Source organism: Lissotriton vulgaris, chromosome 5, assembly GCF_964263255.1.
Source record: "Lissotriton vulgaris chromosome 5, aLisVul1.2, whole genome shotgun sequence".
NCBI lineage: Eukaryota > Metazoa > Chordata > Amphibia > Caudata > Salamandridae > Lissotriton > Lissotriton vulgaris.
The window spans coordinates 1,602,931,080-1,602,950,665 of record NC_141693.1 but is presented as its reverse complement, the minus strand read 5'-3'; the positions used below and the strand labels follow the sequence as shown (position 1 = coordinate 1,602,950,665).

At 50.1% G+C, this 19,586-nt stretch overlaps 1 non-coding gene and 2 pseudogenes across 1 annotated transcript; all 3 read right to left on the bottom strand.

Moving 5' to 3' along the window:
• Window positions 1-2,116: 2,116 nt before the first annotated feature.
• Window positions 2,117-3,158, bottom strand: LOC147716796 (28S ribosomal RNA; annotated as a pseudogene).
• Window positions 3,159-16,920: 13,762 nt separating this feature from the next.
• Window positions 16,921-17,074, bottom strand: LOC147716795 (5.8S ribosomal RNA). The gene has a single exon (XR_015296141.1). It is a non-coding gene; the product is annotated as a 5.8S ribosomal RNA (ribosomal RNA).
• A 327-nt stretch (window positions 17,075-17,401) lies between these two features.
• On the bottom strand, window positions 17,402-19,127 carry LOC147716794 (18S ribosomal RNA; annotated as a pseudogene).
• Between the last annotated feature and the right edge of the window lie 459 nt (window positions 19,128-19,586).

The following is a 19,586-nucleotide window of genomic DNA, read 5'->3' as shown; positions in this document are numbered from 1 at the left end:
CCTGGACCATTGGCTGGCTTGCAGGATGCGGAGATCCAACTCCCCGGGGCCTGCTGGATGGAGCTGAAGCACCAGGCCTGGACCCAGCTTCAGAACCCTAGCCAGGCTGGGGAGAGCCTCCCCGGCCCCTGATAGACCCCCGTAACCAGCGCCCAGTCCCTCTGATGGCTTGCAGGACGGGGACTCCTACCCCTGGGGCCTGCTTGATGGAGCTCAAGCCCCAGGCCCGGACCCAGCTCAGAACCCTAGCCAGGCTGGGGCCTGATGGACCCCCGGGAACCAGCACCCAGACCCTCTGATGGCTTGCAGGACGGGGCTCCCACACCACTGGGCCTGCCAGTTGGAGCTCGAGCCCCAGGCTGGGGAGAGCCTCCCCGGGCCCCGGTGGACCCCAGTCCCCAGCGCCCGGACCCTCGGCTGGCCTGGAGGATGTGGGGGCTCCCTCACCTCAGGGCCCGCCAGACAGAGCACAAGCCCCGGACCCTAGTCAGACTGTAGCCAGGGTGGGGAGAGCCTCCCCGGGCCCCGGTGGACACCCTTCCCCAGTGCCCGGACCCTCGGTTGGCTTGCAGGACGGGGAGCTCCCGCAGCCTGGGACCATGCTTCCAAACCCTAGTCAGACCGGGGAGATCCTCCCCGGTGGACCCCCGTCCCCAGCACTCGGACCCTCGGCTGCTTGCAGGACAGGGCCTCCCACAACCTGGGTCGGAGCACGAGCCCCAGGCCCGGTCCTGGTCACTGCTTCCGAACCCTAGCCAGGCCGGGGGGAGCCTTCCTGGGCCCCGTTGGGTCCCCTGGACCATTGGCTGGCTTGCAGGATGCGGAGATCCCGCTCCCCGGGGCCTGCAGGATGGAGCTGAAGCACCAGGCCTGGACCCAGCTTCAGAACCCTAGCCATGCTGGGGAGAGCCTCCCTGGCCCCTGATAGACCCCCGTAACCAGCGCCCAGTCCCTCTGATGGCTTGCAGGACGGGGACTCCCACCCCTGGGGCCTGCTGGATGGAGCTGAAGCACCAGGCCTGGACCCAGCTTCAGAACCCTAGCCAGGCTGGGGAGAGCCTCCCCGGCCCCTGATAGACCCCCCATAACCAGCGCCCAATCCCTCTGATGGCTTGCAGGACGGGGACTCCCACCCCTGGGGCCTGCTGGATGGAGCTCAAGCCCCAGGCCTGAACCCAGCTTCAGAACCCTAGCCAGGCTGGGGCCTGATGGACCCCCGGGAACCAGCACCCAGACCCTCTTATGGCTTGCCGGACTGGGCTCCCACACCACTGGGCCTGCCAGTTGGAGCTCGAGCCCCAGGCTGGGGAGAGCCTCCCCGGGCCCCGGTGGACCCCAGTCCCCAGCGCCCGGACCCTCGGCTGGCTTGGAGGATGGGGGGCTCCCTCAACCCCAGGGCTTGCCGGACGGAGCTCAAGCCCCAGGCCCGGTCCCAGCTTCTGAACCCTAGCCAGGCCGGGGAGAGCCTCCCCGGGCCCCGGCGGACACCCCTGGTCCCCAGCATCCAGACCCTCGGCTGAAACCAAGGAGGGTTCAGCCCAGGCCACGTCCTCGCCCCGATGGGAGCCCATTTTTCACGACTATTAAGCGTAGTGGGGGCTTACAGAACTTTGGGGAAGGCCAAAAGTTGGTGTTAGCCCAGCCGCCAGCCCGCAGGGCCATCTGGTCACCCAGCCAGCAGGGCCATCTGGTCATCCGGCCCGCAGGGCCATCTGGTCGCTCAGCCAGGTGACCAGATGGCCCAGGACGACCCAGCACCCAGATGGCCTGGGAGGGTGCCGTTCCCAATCGCCCTTGTAGTCCAGCGAGGGGTGGCCAGGCACACTTAGGCAGCCACTCGGGAGGCTCCTTCCCCGGTGCTGCTGCTCACCTCCCTGCCTGAATGGGGCAGCGGGAAGGAGAGACTTGGCCGGCCCAGGCCATCTGGTCACCCTGCCGACCCGCAAAGGATGGTGGCCCCGTCCCCGCACCCCAGTGGGGCAGGGACGGGAGGGGGAGGGCACGTGGTGGAGGCAGCCTCCCACGAACCCCCGTCCCTCCAGCCTGCCCAGTGGCAGAGGGATCCACCCCTGGGTGTGATGAAGGAGGGCGTCCGCGGGCACCCACGCACGGAGAGACAGTAGCTTGTCTCAGAGGATGGTTTTCAATAGATCATCACGAGGTAGCTCCTCTGCTACTTACAAAACCCTAACCCAGAATCAGGTCGTCTACGAATTATTTAGCCTCGGGTGCCCCACGAACATGCGGTGCACTAAGGGCGATTAAGGCGGCCCCCTTCCGTCTGCGCTCCGGTACCCAAGCGAGCTGCTCTGCGCACCGGCCCCCCCCGAAGGAGGCCAGCAATTCCAGGCAAACCGAGGCTCCACAGCACTGCGGTACCATTACGGTTTAGGGGGAATTCTGACTTAGAGGCATTCAGTCATGATCCCACAGATGGCAGCGTCGCCCCATTGGCTCCTCAACCAAGCACATACACCAAATGTTTGAAACTGCTGTTCCTCTCGTACTGAGCAGGATTACTATTGCAACAACACATCATCAGTAGGGTAAAACTCACCTGTCTCACAACGGTTTAAACCCAGCCATCGTTCCCTATTAGTGGGTGAACAATCCAACGCTTGGTGAATTCTGCTTCACAATGATAGGAAGAGCCGACATCGAAGGATCAAAGAGCCATGTCGCTATGAAGGCTTGGCCACCACAAGCCAGTTATCCCTGTGGTAACTTTTCTGATGCCTCCTGCTCGAAACCCAAAAAGTCAGAAGAATCATGAGGCCCCGCTTTCACGGTCTGTATTCATACTGAAAATCGAGATCAAGCGAGCTTTTGCCCTTCTGCTCTGTGGGAGCTTTCTGTCCTACCTGAGCTCGCCTTAGGACACCTACGTTATTGTTTGACAGGTGTACCACCCCAGTCAAACTCCCCACCTGCCACTGTCCCCCGAGCCGGTCACGCCCGGTGGTCGCCGGACACTTGGAGCCAGAAGCGAGAGCTCCACGGGGCTCGGCCCCCCGCCTCACTGGATAAGTGAAAAAACAATAAGAGTAGTGGTATTTCACTGGTGGCCAGAGGGCCTCCCACTTATCCTACACCTCTCATGTCTCTTCACAGTGCCATACTAGAGTCCAGCTGAGCGACCTTCTTTCCCTGCTGATTCTACCAAGCCCGTTCCCTTGGCTCTGGTTTCGCTAGATAGTAGGTAAGGACAGTGGGAATCTCATTCATCCATTCATGCGTGTCACTAATTATATGACGTGGCATTTGGCTATCTGTACCACCTCGCGGTGGCTCATTCTGGGTTATTATGCTGCCCATCAGCGTCAATTCAGTTTTGCTTCCAACAATACAGCATTCTTTCGCTTTGGAGTACAGCCACACTGAACACTGTCCTCACTGGAACTGGGATCACGTGTAGGCCAGAGATAGTACACCCTGCAGTACTATTCCAACAATTTTAAAATTGTCTACGAACAGTCCTGAGAAATTAAAATATGATTAGCAGGACATCAATAATCAATGTGTGATAATTATGTGTATGTGATTATTTGAGACCTTTTCATCATTCAAGACATTTCAATAAGCATGATGTACATAACTATATCTACATTTTACACATCTACAAATTGCACATCTAAGTAGAAAAAGCACATCTAAAAAAAGTCACATCTTTAAAATTCACATCTATACTAAATCTTGTGTCAACTATAAACCTATATGTTAAAATAATATGCTTTATAAGGGTGACATGTGACAAATGACTGTCCCAAAATTCAAACACAGCAGGCTCGGCGGCCAATCCATCTCAGTTAGAGCGGCGAGAGCATGGAACACCCTCCTGCAGCAGCTAAGAACAGCTCCCTCCATCTCATTGTTCAAGAAGGGACTGAAGACCCACCTTTTTAACATCATTGTTTAGGGTCCCCTCTGCCTTGCCTCTCACCCCTTTCGCGCCAGGATACTATTTTTTTAGTAACAGAGCGCGCTATAAAAGCCTATAATAATAATAATAATAATAATAATAATAATAATAATAATAACATGTGTGCTGCAAGAAAGGTATATCTAAGTATAGCTTGATACTCAATTGTCCATGAATACTTGGCACATTTTAAGAGTGTCCATTAAGGTAGTCAGGCAAACATTTTTCTTGAATGGGAGTAACATTTGCAGACCTAAATCAGCCAGAACAACATCATTACATTGAGGCCAAATACCACGACATCCAACGATAAAGCCATGAAATTTTACAGTGTTGCATTTGCTGGGATAGATCCTGATAGTATATCAGTTTACTCTCAAACGCTAATTCAAGGGAATTCTGAGAATTTTCATAACGAATTAGAACATGAATCACTACACCTGTACCATTTTTGGTAAACACTACATCTGGTTGTCGTAGTTCTCCTTGATTATTCTAAACATGAGGTTCCCTATATGCCATCCAACCTCACCTTTTTGCTATATCAATGAGCAATTCCAGAATTTTGTTATGTTTTTTTATCCTAATGTCCTTAGTTTTAGGACGTGCGCCTGAAATATGAGAAACTGTTTTGCAAACATCATTACAATACCTACATGTAGCAAATGCACGATTTCTTCCCCTAGTGATGGTTTCTCTAGTATATAATACATTTGCTCTTAACATCAGCACAGCTATGTACTGGTTTTCTTTAATTTTGTTATGCTTGCTGATCCAGAAGTTTGAGCTTGGATTACTTGCTAAGTATTTTATACCATCACCTTGGACTCGGAGATTTGCCCATTTCTCAAACTCTTCTTTTCTCCAATCATATGTTGCTAACAAATTCAAATCATAGCTCATAAACCTACTGTCTAAAATGTTGAGTTTGTGTGTTTTGATGATGTTATCAATTTTTTTCATTCAGATCTTCTCCTGCATACATGAATGAATGAGCTATGTACAGGTCTGGAGCTGCCCTGAGATACAATAAACTATTAACTTTATTGAGACCAATTTGTGTACATAGTGTTGGTATACTGAGGCCCCCAAATGATCTTTTCGAATATAGGAGACCATCACATGTGTATGCAGGAAGGTGTAGAAAGTGTTTGACATACTTTTTTATTGTTTGATTCAGAACATTTAACGTTTTTTCTTCTGTTCCTGTCATTTCCAATTTGAATGATAGTTGAGGTACCAAGTACTGACACAAAATTTCTATTTTCTGCGTGGCCTTAAGTGGTAGATTATCACGTTTTTGAGCCCAATTGACAAGAACCTCATTAATTTAGTTGTTGCTTGTATGACCAGTGTGTGGATCAAAGTTAAATCCGAGGTATCTCTCACTTTCTCCTGGATGAATGTTTTCAATATTTTCTTTTTCAAACTGCCATGGTTTACAGTTGTTAATCGGGATTTTATCTTTATGGTGACTGATATAAAAACCATGTGTCTTTTTCACATTAAGTTTTAATCCTGTAGTTTTACTGAACTTTTCAATGATTTTCAGATTTGTACTCATTCCTTCCCAGGTACTGCTGAGTGCTGCGATGTCATCGGCAAAGGTGAGAGCAGTGATTTGCTCAATAAGACCATCTGATCCAAATGTGAAGCCCTTGCCGTTTTTCTGAAGATCACAGATCAGAGGATCCATGGCAATGTTAAATAGTAGTGGGGATGGGGGCGTGGATATCAGCCGACAGCAATGGCCGCAGCCCAGAGGAGTTCTGGGGACAGGATCGCTTCCACAATATTCCGCATTCTAATCCGCTGATAAAACTACACCCAGAGTCACTATGCACCCAACTGAGACAGAGCGACGTCCACTGGCCTGACTCTGGAGCCGGAGAGTGCCCGAAAACATGAACGGTGCTCACTGATCGGTAAGGCCTAAGAGTGAGGCTGCAGCCGGGGCCTCCATTAGCCGCGAGCCATCCGGGGGGTTTGCGGGGAGACCGGCGGACCGCGAGACAGCAAGCGGAACAGGCCAGGTGATACTGAGTGCCGGGGGGGCGCGGAGTGACAGCGCTGCCCGCAGATACCTACAAGAGATAACAGAGAACGTTGGCGGCCCTGCGCAGGCACGGAAGCACTAACTCCCATGGGAGCATCGGACCAGACGGCCGGATCGGCCCCCGGCCACCATTTTGAATCAGGAGCAGCCAGAGATCCTGCACAGCACTGTGAGGCGGTAAGAGTAACACTGCCCGGCAACAACACCAGAAGGGGCACCAGGGGACATTACAAATAACTATATGAACCCGCGCAATACATTTCCTTGGAGTGAAGGGGGAAAACAAAGGTCCACACTCTGCAAGCATTGAATTGAACCCACGGGGGCTATCAGTAGCAGTACGGTGCGCCCGTCACCCGGCGAAGCAGAGGCTACACGGCTCAAAGTTTGGAGGAGGGAAGGAGCCGCTCCCGCAGAAGCACAGGTTGACCACCTGGGGATCGCACTTTGTGGTTGGAGGAGGGGTGGACCTGAGACATCCTGGTGTCCCCCGCATCCCCCTGCGATGAGGTGACTACCGCGTTAGGCAGTAAACGATGAAGCGTTGCAGCGCTAAACTGTGGTGAAGCCTCCCAATAGCTGCCTGTTGTAAATCACGACCACAGGTCTTCACACTTGCGTGCCAGCTGTCAGCATCATGAGTGGCAGGAGAACTCGTGCTAACCAACAGGGCAAATTGGACAAATATGCTTACACAAAGGATTTCCCCCCACTCTCAGATACCGCAGACCAACCAAATAAAGGCTAAGTGGCGTCAGGGAGGCCCAAGGTGACACTGGAGGACATCATTGCGGCCCTCCACAGCGTGCAGACGACGGTGGGCACCATCTCAACAGACATCACTTTTTTGCAAGCTGATTTTCAGAAAATGTCTGCCAGAGTAACGGAAGTTGAACAAGTGACAACAACACTTTCAAAAGACTCTGCACTCCTAATTAACAAAGTGACACCCTTGGAAGACGAAAACAGACGAATGGCGGCGAAGTTAGACGACCAGGAACGACGCTCTTGCCGCAATAACGTTCGCATCACGGGGTTTATGGAGACGGAAGGGAGCCCTGCAATGGACCTGTACGTCGAGGAACTCATAAAGTCTCGCCTGCAACCTAAAGGTCTCTCAGCCTTCTTTTCGGTGGAACGGGCACATAGGGTGCCAGGTGGACGACCAAAGCCCGGAGCCCCTCCACGGCCGGTGCTGGCCCGTATCTTCAACTTTCGGGACAGAGATGCAATATTGCAGACGGCCCGAGTGGCACCGCCGGTCAGAGTCCAGAATTCTGTCATTTCCTATTTCCCAGACTACACTGCAGCGGTTACGGCGAGACGCAGAAGCTTTTTGGAGGTAAAGAAGGCATTGAGAGGCCGTGAACTGCCGTACTCCATGCTATTTCCGGCTAAATTGCGTGTCGTAGCAGATGGTAAGACCTGGTTCTTCGAAACACCGGAGGAGGCCCATGATTGGCTAGAGGGGTGGAGAGTGGCTGGAAGAGACGGCAAAGCACAAAACGGTAGACGACCTCATGGAAGACATGAAGATCCGGAGAATGATGAGCAAAATCAAGACGATATCAACCAATCGCAGGCAAGATTGACACTGTGAGCTGAGGTGGACTCGGACGCTCCTTGGTGATTTAACGGCAATGGAACTATACATGAAGCAGACTCTGGGGCATGGGAAGCTGCAATCCTCCTTGGACTTCCCGCTCCCATACGTGCAAGTACTGTTTAAAGGGTTGGGTACCAAGCAATCTGCTCAGTTGGGGTGGCGGGCAGTTCTAAGTCCGCAAGGCAGGGAGGCAGGGAGGGGAACGGGGAGGGTGGGATTGTTACATTTTTGTTTTCAAGCAGTTTATCCTATCAGTCAGTACACAGTCAGTAATGCGGTAGCACAGAACCTGGAGCACGGCTCCCATTTTATCCTACCCGATTGCGATAGTCACAGTAGAAATGGCAGGAATGACATCGGATGGTACGGTGCAGGCTGAACCGCTGGTGGTCCATGACACCATGAGGCCTACTCTCTCCCTGCTTACATGGAATGTGAGGGTCTAGGGGATAAAACAAAGCGAGGTATAGTTTTACAGAGCATCAAGAGAACGGGTTCGGCTGTGGTACTACTGCAAGAAACACATCTAACAGGTACAGCTAGTAAAGCGATGGATAGATGGGGATACAAAATGTTAGTCCACTCGGTGTTCACGTCAGGCTCCCGGGGAGTAGGCATTTTATTGAAGAAACAATTCCCGCTGAAAGTGCATAGTACTAAATTGGATACACAGGGGGGATTTGTAGCTATCAGTACACAGTGGGAAGGGCGGCCCCTTAACATAGTGTCTGTCTTTGTTCCCCCGGCATTACATACAGTGGCTCTACCGGATCTCAGTAAGTTCTTACTTGACCTTCCAGAGGGAGAGCTCCTTATTGGTGGGGATTTTAACGCAACTTTACATGATACCTTGGACAGACTCCCGGCCAGAGTAGGTACAACTGGAGGGTCGGACCTTGGGAGTTTCCTGGAGGCAATGGGCCTTACAGATATATGGACTCAGGGGTAAATAACAGTCTGACCAGTATAGATTACTTCCTGGGATCACTGGGTAGTCTTAAAAATGTAGACACTATAGAAATCAGACCCCAGGGCATTTCCGACCATTCTCCACTCTTACTTAAGTACACATACTGCCAACAGAAAAGACGTAGAATCTATCCAATTCGCCCTGGATATTTACAGATACCGCAAATCAGGCGAGAGCTTAAAAAAGGAGTTGATCACTATTTCAAAGAAAATTTGGGTTCAGTGGCTTCCCCAACCACCCTCTGGGAGGCCTTTAAAACGGTGATCAGAGGCCGAGCCATTTCGTCAATAGCAACACATAAAAATGAAGGACAAGTAGAACTACAGAACTTAGAGTCTGAACTGTATGCAGCGGAGGCCTCCCATGCTAGAGATCCCACCCCTGACACGGCTGATAACCTCCGCCGCCATCGGGGCACTGCAGTCAGGCAAAGCTGCAGGACCGAATGGGATCCCGATCGAATTTTATAAAAGTGAGGCAGACAACATAGCGCCTCACATGTTGAATATGTTCCTTAACAGTCTGGAGAGGGGTGAACTACCCTCAGACCAACGCACGGCCACAATCGTGGCAATTTTAAAACCCGGGAAGCCGGCAGATAGGTGTACCTCGTACCGACCTATCTCCCTCATGAATGCAGAAGCCAAAATCCTCGCGAAATTATTAGCTAGACGACTTATGCCACAACTAACGACACTCATACATCCAGACCAGTCTGGATTTATGCCAGGCAGGAACACAGCCCTGAATTTAAGGAGGCTACACAGGGTACTAGCCCGTGCATAGTACTTGGAGGAGCAGGCGGTGGTGCTTTCATTGGATGCCCATATGGCTTTCGATATGGTTAGGTGGTCATTTCTCTTTGTGGTACTAAAACACTTGGGATTTGGTCCTAAATTTACCTCTTGGGTGCGACTCCTCTATACCAAGCCTCTGGCACATGTTACTGCTAATGGTCATATTTCAAATGACTTTTCCCTAGCACGGGGCACACACCAGGGCTGCCTACTGTCGCCATTACTTTTTGCACTGGTCCTCGAACCTTTGGCGGCATGGATACGGTGGGAGTCAACAATAAGGGGCCTTAAATGGACGGACGACTGGGAGGACCGAGTGTCCCTTTATGCTGAAGACCTCCTGCTCTTTCTAGCCAACCCAAGGCGATCTATAATAACCCTATTGGATGTATGTCTGGCCTATGGTGTCGCTTCAGGATATACCATTAATTGGTCGAAATCCATACTCTACGTGCTTTATGGCCCTCCGTCACTCCTCCCTGATGACTGCCCGCTTACAATAGCCGGAAACACGTTTAAATACTTAGGGATCTACGTCACCGCTGACTCAAGGAATTTTTCAATAAAAACCTCCAGCCCCCACTGTAGCGTCTTAGGAGAGAAGTGCACCACTGGGAGACACTGCCACTAACGTTATTGGGAAAGGCAGCGCTTTTTAAAATGATGGCTCTGCCTCGCTTCCTCTATGTTCTAGAAAACACGCCATACCAGGTACAAATTACTTACTTCAAAGCTATCACAACACAGGTCTCCAGCCGCTTATGGGGTAATAAACAGCTGCGCATCGCACAGGCCAAACTGGTGAAAGGGTGGTACGATGGAGGAATAGCGCTCCCTGATAAACAGCTCTATTACTGGGCAGCACAGCTCAAGGTGATTAATCACTAGTTACATGTCCCACACTCCGACCCAGCGTATACGGCAGATAGAGCGCAACTAGGCACGCGCAGTATGCTCACTCCCCTATATGATAAAAAAATTTGCATTGACAATGTTTGGCCCACTGCGGCATACGCTGCTATTGTGGCATACTGCGCAGACAAAACTGGGATGGCGGGGGGGTGCTGACACAACTCACACCACTATAGGACAACAAAAAACTAGGAAAGCTTCGAAACAGTAAGGGCTTCGATCACTGGGATGACAAAGGAATATCAACAGTGGGGGACCTGTGGCAGGGAGGGGAAGTGGTGCCGTTCGAACGTCTCCAACAATTATACAACATGGTGCCCTCTGAACTGTATAGATATACACAAATTAGACATGCCCTGATGACGGCGATACCTCCTGGCTCTGAGGTCCCTGAGGCGTCATCTATGGAAGATAGACTGCTGACAGACTTCATGCAGAAGAAGGCTACCTCTTTCACTTATCGGAAATTAATAAACAACTTGCCCGATCCCACAGGCCCCCTGAAAGTTAAGTGGGCACAGGACATAGGCGAGATGGATGATTCTGAGTTGCAGGAGGTGTTGGCATCCCCGAGGGAGGTTGGAATACCCTCACGCCTTAGACTTGTACAACTTAAAATTCTGCACCGCTCCTATTACACCAGACTGGTTTTGCACAAGATGAAACGAATAGACCACCCCTTTTGTCTCCGAGGCTGCGGAGAAGAAGGAACTTTCTTTCACACTATGTGGGAGTGTCCCAGAATAGCAGCGTACTGTACGCAAGTGCTACATACTGTGTCACAGGTGCAAGGGGTGTTGCTTATACCAGAACCACGCAGATGTAAATTAAATATATGGGAGCCAAATGATCTCACGCGCCACGGGCAAACTTGGGTCACGTTCGGAATAATGATAGCTAAGAGAAATATAGCACAAAGGTGGGGAGGGGTGGAGGTGCCTTCTTTATCAACATGGAGCATAAACATGGATGAGGCTATGATAACTGAACGGGCAGTGTTTAGTAATAGAGGATGCCCCAGAAAACGGTCCAAAATCTGGGGGGCATGGAATGACTACAGGGGGGGAATTTGTGATCCACCAGCAGATAATGAAAGTGACAGCTCGGGACTGGATGAGGAGTGAGGGGAGGTGGTTAGAGGGACAAGGTTTGACGACAACGGTAAATAATCGGGGATATTATATGTATGCTCTGTGCAGAACTGTGTATTGCTGAACTGAGATGTGTTATAGATTTGTTATGTATACGATTGATTCAAATTACTGACAGGATGTAACAATAAAAAGTTTTAAAAAAAATAGTAGTGGGTATAAAGAGTCACCTTGTTTAACCCCAGATTTCATTGTTATTTCAGGAGTTGCTTTGTTGTTCAATCCCTTGAAAGATGTTGTTGAGTCAGTGTACAAGTCTTTCATTATGTCTCTAATGTATGATGGAACTCTTAGCCTTGCGAGACTCTGTATATTGTGACCATGGCTGACAGAGTCGAAGGCTTTTGATATATCTATGAACACTACTGCCAATGAGTGACTGTTTTTTCGTGCCCCTTTTATGATATTTTGCAGGAGAGTCAGATTCTCGAGACAACCTCTCACCTTCATGAAGCTTTTTTGTCTCGTATTCAATTCCACAAAAAATGAGAGTGTTTTAGTTAGTATTTTTGTGAAGAACTTCATGAATGCAGTACCGATGGTAATTGGACGTCAGTTACTGATTTTTTTAAGTTCAATAACCCACGGTGCGCTCCAGGAGCCGGTGCCCGCCGTGCCACGCCAGAGGCTCGCGCTCCTGCCGGGCTGGTATTGGCGACCAGGGCTGGACATGTCGCCACTCCCTCCAGTCATGATGTTGGACGACACGCTGCTCTTCGACCCTCGGCTGCTGCTCAACCTGGACTGCAGCCTGAACGCGGCGTCCTTCTCCCCCGCTGAGCCCGGCGACGGGCTGTCGCTCAGCTCGTCATGAGGCACAGTGCTCGTGTGCTCGTGACGAGCTGAGCTCGTCACGACCACACCCGTTTCAATGGAACGTTCAGCACAGCAGGGGAATCATCCCCGCGTTTGAGCGTTCCACAGCTCATGACGAGCTCAGCTCGTCATGAGCACACGAGCACCTTGCCTCATGACGAGCTGAGCTCGTCATGAGCATAGAAGGTGTTATACAAGTCATTCAGACCAATTTTATCAGGCCCCACTGCTTTCTTTAAATTGGAGTTCTCAAAGGCATAAGTTATTTCAAGCAGTGTTATTTCTTTACATAAATTTCTAATTTCGTAATCCTCTGGTATTCGATCAATCGGCATGAATTTAGGGCTTTTCTTGTTTTCTTTCTCAATTATGTTTTTGTAGTAGTGAAAAATTTCATCAGCACTGATTTGGCAAGTGGCATCTTCTGCCCCATCAGTGATAATCCTGGCAATTTTCTTTTTATCTTTTTTAAACATTGCCTGGTATTCTTTATAGCTGCCCTTTGCTTTTGCATAATTTTTCTTGTGGGTCCGATTAAGCCTTCTGTTTTTCTTGTCTTTTTTTGTTATCTTGTTCCCTACTGAGGCATTCTGGTGCTCATCTTGAGCAGAGTTCACAGGCTCATTATTGAGTTCACTTGCTGGTTCATTTGTAGGTACACTTGCTGGTGTAGGACTTATATCAGTGGTGTTCTCTGCAAAATAAGTCACTACATCATCCATCAGATCCATAGCAGGCATTGTGTTGCTCTATGTTTTGGGTGTACTTCTCGATTTCTGTGATTCTATCTTCCAGCTCATCAAAGTTCTTGATATTTTGCGCACGTTTGCGATTGATAAAGTCTCTGGGCTTTTCTGTTGTTACTTACACTGTAACCTCTGGTTCAACGCAAGAGTCATTTTCATTTGATGCTTGCAGTACATCTTTTGCGGATTTTTTGCTTTTATTTCCTCTTTTTTCTGGAATTTGTTTTCTGTTTTTATTATCAAAATGTGGAACCATCAGCGCATTAATATTCCTCTTATTTTCATATACTTTTTCCAATTCTGCTAGTAGCAGTATTTCTTCCTGTGACCATAATTTTGACGGTTTGCTGCCTGCTAGAGCTGCTAGTCTAGCCTCATTTTGCGCTCTTGGATGCGCATGCCGAGCATGTTGAGAAACGCCAATTTTTGTTCCAAATCTGAGGTCACAGAAGCTGCACAGGAATGGCAGCTCTTCTTTTTGAGGTCTTCCTTTACATTTGGCATAATGGCATACAATATTGTGGTATTCGGCTTCTTTGTCACATTTTGAGCAGTACGTTTTAAGATAGAAGCCTTTGTGCTTGTTGGAGACATGTTTTCTCAGTTCTTTAAAAGTTCCAAATATGTCTCCACACAAGTCACATTTATATTTTTCGTTTGGGTATTTCCAATAAGTGTCTTTTTTTGTGTAGTCACTTTTCTTTGTTATTACATCTTTGCTGACCTCGTACACATCAGGAAGATTTTCAGAGTTTGCAGTAGCGGTGGGTGACATTTGAAAATGGTGGGGCGCAATGTGATTTGCATACCGCACCGTAGCGAGCGTGTGTAGCGCGCGAGCCCGAACCCCAACATTTTGAAAAAAAAGACGACAAATCGTGCATTTTCAAGCAAATTTGAGAAAGCAGTAAGGTTAATAAAGCAATTGTGAAAGTGCAGTTATTACATTATTCTCTATGTTCTCGTAGTAAACTCTCCTAATTGGACTACTTAGGCTCTCGCTCTCTCCCCTCTCTATCTAGTATCTACGTCCCTTTTCTATCCCGTCTCCTCCTTCACTCTTCCCTAAGGTCTATTTCCCTCTCTCTCAGCACGTTCTACTTCTCTCCTGCTTGCCCTGCTCTTCCCCTCTCTCTCAGCAAGTCCTTCTCTCGTACCTTTTCCTTCTCTCCCCACACTCTGACCCCTTCTCTCTCTCTCTCTCCACTTCTCATTCTCACTAGTCCCCTCTTTCACTTTTTTCTTACTCTTTTTGCCTCTCTCTCTCTTTCTCTCTTTGCACTTCCCTCTTCACTATGGCTCGATCTTCTCACCCCCCTCTGTCTCTGCACATCTCTTCTCTCCTGTGCCTTCCTTCTTTCTCCCACTCCTCTCTCTATCTGTTGCTGCACTTCTCATTCTTTCCGGCCTCTTCCTTCTCTCTCCCCTCTCGCTCTGCACTTCCCTCCTACCTCCTTCACCATCTCAACCCCGTTCTTTATCTCTCCCCTTCTCGCATCCTCTTCAGCTTTATCCTATTGACTCTTGTACTCTAGCCAGCTTAAACATCTCATTATTGTACCACCTTTTTTTTCATTTTATCAGTGTTTGCAGTTCCATTCTTCTCTCTGTCGACCTAAATGCATGCACGCATGCCTGTCTTCCTTCCTTTCTTTCCTTCCTTTCTTTTCCTTCTTCTCTTTCTTTTTTCCCCAGGTCTGATTAGGTGCACACACTCTTTATCTAGCTAAATTGTTCCCTCTGCATTCCCATTATCAGTGTTTCCTTGTCCTTTCTTCGTCGCTACAATTACAGTCTAGGTATGCCCCACGGTGCCCTGTGCACTGTAACTTGCTCACGCCGGCAAAAATGTGCACACGGATATGCAGCCTGATGCAAACTGGTATTGATGTGCATAGTCATATGCGCTAAACAAGCGAATTACCTACAAACGACGGGAGGTAGTCAAACCAGCATTTATCAGTTCAATGTCTTTGTTTTGTTACAAAATATTTTTTACAAAGTGGGTGCCCATGAACGAGGGACCAGCCACCATAGACCCTCTGTCAGTCAAACATCTTGGTCAAAGAAATTATAAAATATTTCTCAGCACTCCAAATCAAGCGACCACTGCAATATTACTTCACGCATAATGTGAATCAATCTCTGTAATAAACGCAAAGACAGCGTAGACAACCCAAACTAGTTAGGCGGCTGCAGCTCAGAGATCTGCGCTGCCCTCCAGCTGTGTCTAATAAACCTCCCAGAGGACACGTTAGGTCTTTCCACAAACGGGATCACAGAAAGCCAAAGCTGTCCTAACAGGTGCACATAAATACAAAACTGCTCTCTAGTTTGCCACGGTGACGGTTTCTATGAACAAATCAGGGAGGGAGAAAATGGAGTAAGTAAAAAACAGACAGAAAACTGAACATTCGACGGCGGTATGTGGCATGACGTCGCCTTAAGCACATGGGTGGCTCTAATTAGGCCAGGCGGCAGTGAGTTTCTGACTGTTGGTATGTTTGGTGTTCGGAGTGTCCCTTAGGTCCCGTCCAACATGGCTAATCAGAAGTCCGCTAATTAAAATGAAACGCTGAAAAGAAACAGTCGAGCGGGTAATGAAATGCGAACCCTCAAATGCAAGGGAGACAAACAAAAAAGCAGCACATCTTGGAAGAACCTGGCAAACGAAGCACTAGCGTGAACACAGCATTTTATCGAAGTCAGAATGTATTACATTGACATGTGAAGCGCGGCATCAGCGGTTGTTTTACGGCGGTAAATGAATAATTTGTCTAACAACATTTCTTTGATATATGCATGAAATGTAAAATAGGGGAGATCAAGTGAGTAACATGATTTACATTTCGTCATTCAGTAATTCACCTTGCCACCAACTCCCTCACACACATTTCCTGTAGAAAGTTGGCCGTGTAGTCTTATAACGCGAACCTTACCTAATGGTGTCAGGTGCTGTGATAACTGGAAAGCGTCACCGAGTCCCGACACCTCTCGTCCTCCCTGAGATTCACTCTCTTTCGCCTCGAGGGCCGCGGCTTCCTGTTCAGAGAGAGTGAGAGTGCGCGGCATCCAATGATGGATGCCGCGAGGCTGACCAGCCAATCCTGGAGCTGTATGCAGCGCCAGGATTGGCTAGAGGGTCATTTTGCTGCTCGCCCTGTCGCCCTTTGGAAACCCGGGCTGTGGCAGGCGAGCAAGCACCCCTGGGTCCTGCTGGGAACTTACAGTGCGCATGCTTGAGAAAGTTGAAAACTTTCCCAAGCATGCGCACTGTAAGTTACCCAGTGGCGGTCTGCTGCAGCCTGAGTGTGTGGACTGTCACTCAGGCTGCAGCAGGCCACGCCCCCTTTGCAATTCACGCGGCTGATTCCTGATTGCTAGTTTACTTGTCTTTACACAATTATTGTTAGATCCGGCGGCCGCGATGCGGGGCCATTGTGGCTGGTGGGGCTACGCCCCTACGCCCCAATGGACGCACCGCTGCTGAGAGTTTGTTGTACCAATGTCATTCTTGGCTGAGGAGGCCATAACCTCGATGGATTCGCTGAGGTCTACTATTGTGTCTTCTTCTGCTACGGAGGGTGAACTAAGGCCTATATCGTGATCTGAATCGTTGTTGCTTGTTGCATTGCTTGAAGCGGGCGCGGGTTTGTCAAATTCGGTGAGGAGGTTAATGATTTCTGGGAAAGACAATACCTCCTTACGCCATCTTAACAGGGTTTTTATTCTACAGGAACTACCCCATCTGGTTTGTTTGCTTCGCCATTTCTCACTATCATGCTTGCTGCCATGATAGAACCTTGTTTGACCTGTCTCTATATGCTTCTCTACACCATGGGCAATCAGGGGGTCTGACCTTGTGGGGGGACAAAGGGAAGCAGAGCTAACCGTGCGACGGCCCAAGCCGCATCCCGGGAGAAACCCCGGGGCGATTGACGATTGAGCGACCCTCAAACAGGCGTAGCCCCGGGAGGAACCTGGGGCCACAAGGTGCGTTCGAAGTGTCGATGATCAATGTGTCCTGCAATTCCCACTAATTCTCGCAGCTAGCTGCGTTCTTCATCGATGCGCGAGCCAAGTGTTCCACCGCCAAGAGTCACAGGCAACTTTTCAAAAACGTTCACCCACCTGTGTAAGTAGGAGATGCGGCTTGGGCGTACCATCTCAGGAGGGCCTACCACTGTGCCCCTCCCAGAGAGGGACAGGAGACAGGGGCCTCCCTCGTCCTCAGTCCCTCACCCGTCGGTCGGGTCCTCCCCGGTGGAAGAGGCCCGCTACTCTCCTGAGCACCCCATGCGGCCGGGGACCGCTCTGCCAGCCAGGGAGGACCAGGGCAGGGCCGGCCCCGTCCCTACGGTGTGTGCTTGCAGGAGGAAGCCGAGGGCTTCAGGCTGGCACCATCGGTCGCTCAGGCCGCTCCAACGTTAATGATCCTTCCGCAGGTTCACCTACGGAAACCTTGTTACGACTTTTACTTCCTCTAGATAGTCAAGCTTGATCGTCTTCTTGGCGTTCCACCAGGGCCGTTGCCAACCCCGGTGGGGCCGATCCGAGGACCTCACTAAACCATACAATCGGTAGTAGCGATGGGTGGTGTGTACAAAGGGCAAGGACTTAATCAACGCAAGCTTATGATCCGCACTTACTGGGAATTCCTCGTTCATGGGAAATAATTGCAATCCCTATCACAAACGAGGTTCAGCGGGTTACCCGCACCTGTCGGCGAAGGGTAGACACACGCTGATCCGTTCAGTGTAGCACTTGTGCAGCCCCTGACATCTAAGGGCATCAAAAACCTGTTATTGCTCGATGTTGTGTGGCTGAACGCCACTTGTTCCTATAAGAAGTTGGACGCCGACCGCTGGGGGTCGCATAACTAGTTAGCATGGAGGAGTCTCGTTCGTTATCGGAATTAACCAGACAAATTGCTCCAACAACTAAGAACGACCATGTACCACCACCCACAGAATCGAGAAAGAGCTATCAATCTGTCAATCCTTTCTGTGTCCGGGCCGGGTGAGGTTTCCCGTGTTGAGTCAAATTAAGCCACAAGCTCCACTCCTGGTGGTACCCTTCCGTCAATTCTTTTAAGTTTCAGCTTTGCAACCATACTCCCCTCAGAATCCAAAGACTTTGGTTTCCTAGAAGCTGCTTGGTGGGTCATGGGAATAACGCTAGTCGGCATCGTTTATGGTCAGAACTACGACGGTATCTGATCGTCTTCGAACCTCCGACTTTCGTTCTTGAATAATGAAAACATTTTTGGCAAATGCTTTCCCTTTGGTTTGTCTTGCACCGGTCCAAGAATTTCACCTCAAGCGGCACAATACAAATGCCCCCGGCCGTCCCTCTTAATCATGGCCCCAGTTCCGAAAACCAACAAAATAGAACCGGAGTCCTATTCCATTATACCTAGCTGAAGTATTCAGGTGAACGCCTGCTTTGAACACTCACATTTTTTTAAAGTAAACGCTTCAGACCCCCAGTACAGGGGCTGGGACAGGCGGTAGCTCGCCTCGCGGCGGACCGCCAGCTCGATCCCAAGATCCAACTCAGGGCTATTTAACTGCAGCAATTTTAATATACGCTATTGGAGCTGGAATTACCACAGCTGCTGGCACCAGACTTACCCTCCAATGGATCCTTGTTAAAGGATTTAAGGTGTACTTATTCCAATTACAGGGCCTCGAAAGAGTCCTGTATTGTTATTTTTCGTCACTACCTTTCTGAGTCAGGAGAGGGTTATTTGCACGCCTGCTGCCTTCCTTGGATGTGGTAACCGTTTCTCAGGCTCCCTCTCCGGAATCGAACCCTGATTCCCCATTACCCGTGGTCACCATGGTAAGGCAGATATCCGAATGTATTGTCGCCGTCACGGGGACGTGCGATCGACCCGAGGTTATCTAAGTGGCCGGGCGAGCCCGGAATGGTCTTGGTCTGATAAATGCACGCCTCCTGTGAGGTCAGCGCTCGTCGGCATGTATTAGCTCTAGAATTACCACAGTTATCCAAGTAACAGATGGAGCGATCAAAGGAACCATAACTGATTTAATGAGCCATTCGCAGTTTCACTGCACCGGCCATGTGTACTTACACGTGCATGGCTTAATCTTTGAGACAAGCATATGCTACTGGCAGGATCAACCAGGTAGCCGCCCCTGCTGACGGGGTGGGGCTACGTGCCCATCTCCCCGACCAGCAATCTTCACGTATCCCTCCATTTCTCAGTAGCCTGCCAGGGGAAGGAAACCACCCGCCTGGGCGGGAGGGCTCACTGGAGGGGTGTGGAGAGGTGCGGTCGCATGGGCACCGGCAGGCCCAGCCGTCTCCCCTGGGAGGGAAAGGCAGGCAAAGGCGCAGACTGTGTGAGGCGCAGGGGTGCCAGAGTCTGGCGACTGTGACACCCCTCGGAATTGTCGTTCTGAGCTGCTGTGGAAATATGCTGGGCAGAGACGGGTGACGGAGTGGCGCACTGGGCCTTCGGACCTGCCGGGCAGCAGCATCCGAGGGCCTGGCGCCACCCGACCCCTTCGGTCGGGTCAGTTCACTGGGGGGCACAAGCTGCTGGGGCCACTCGGCCTTCTCTCTGCTGGGTAGGGTCTCCTGCCAA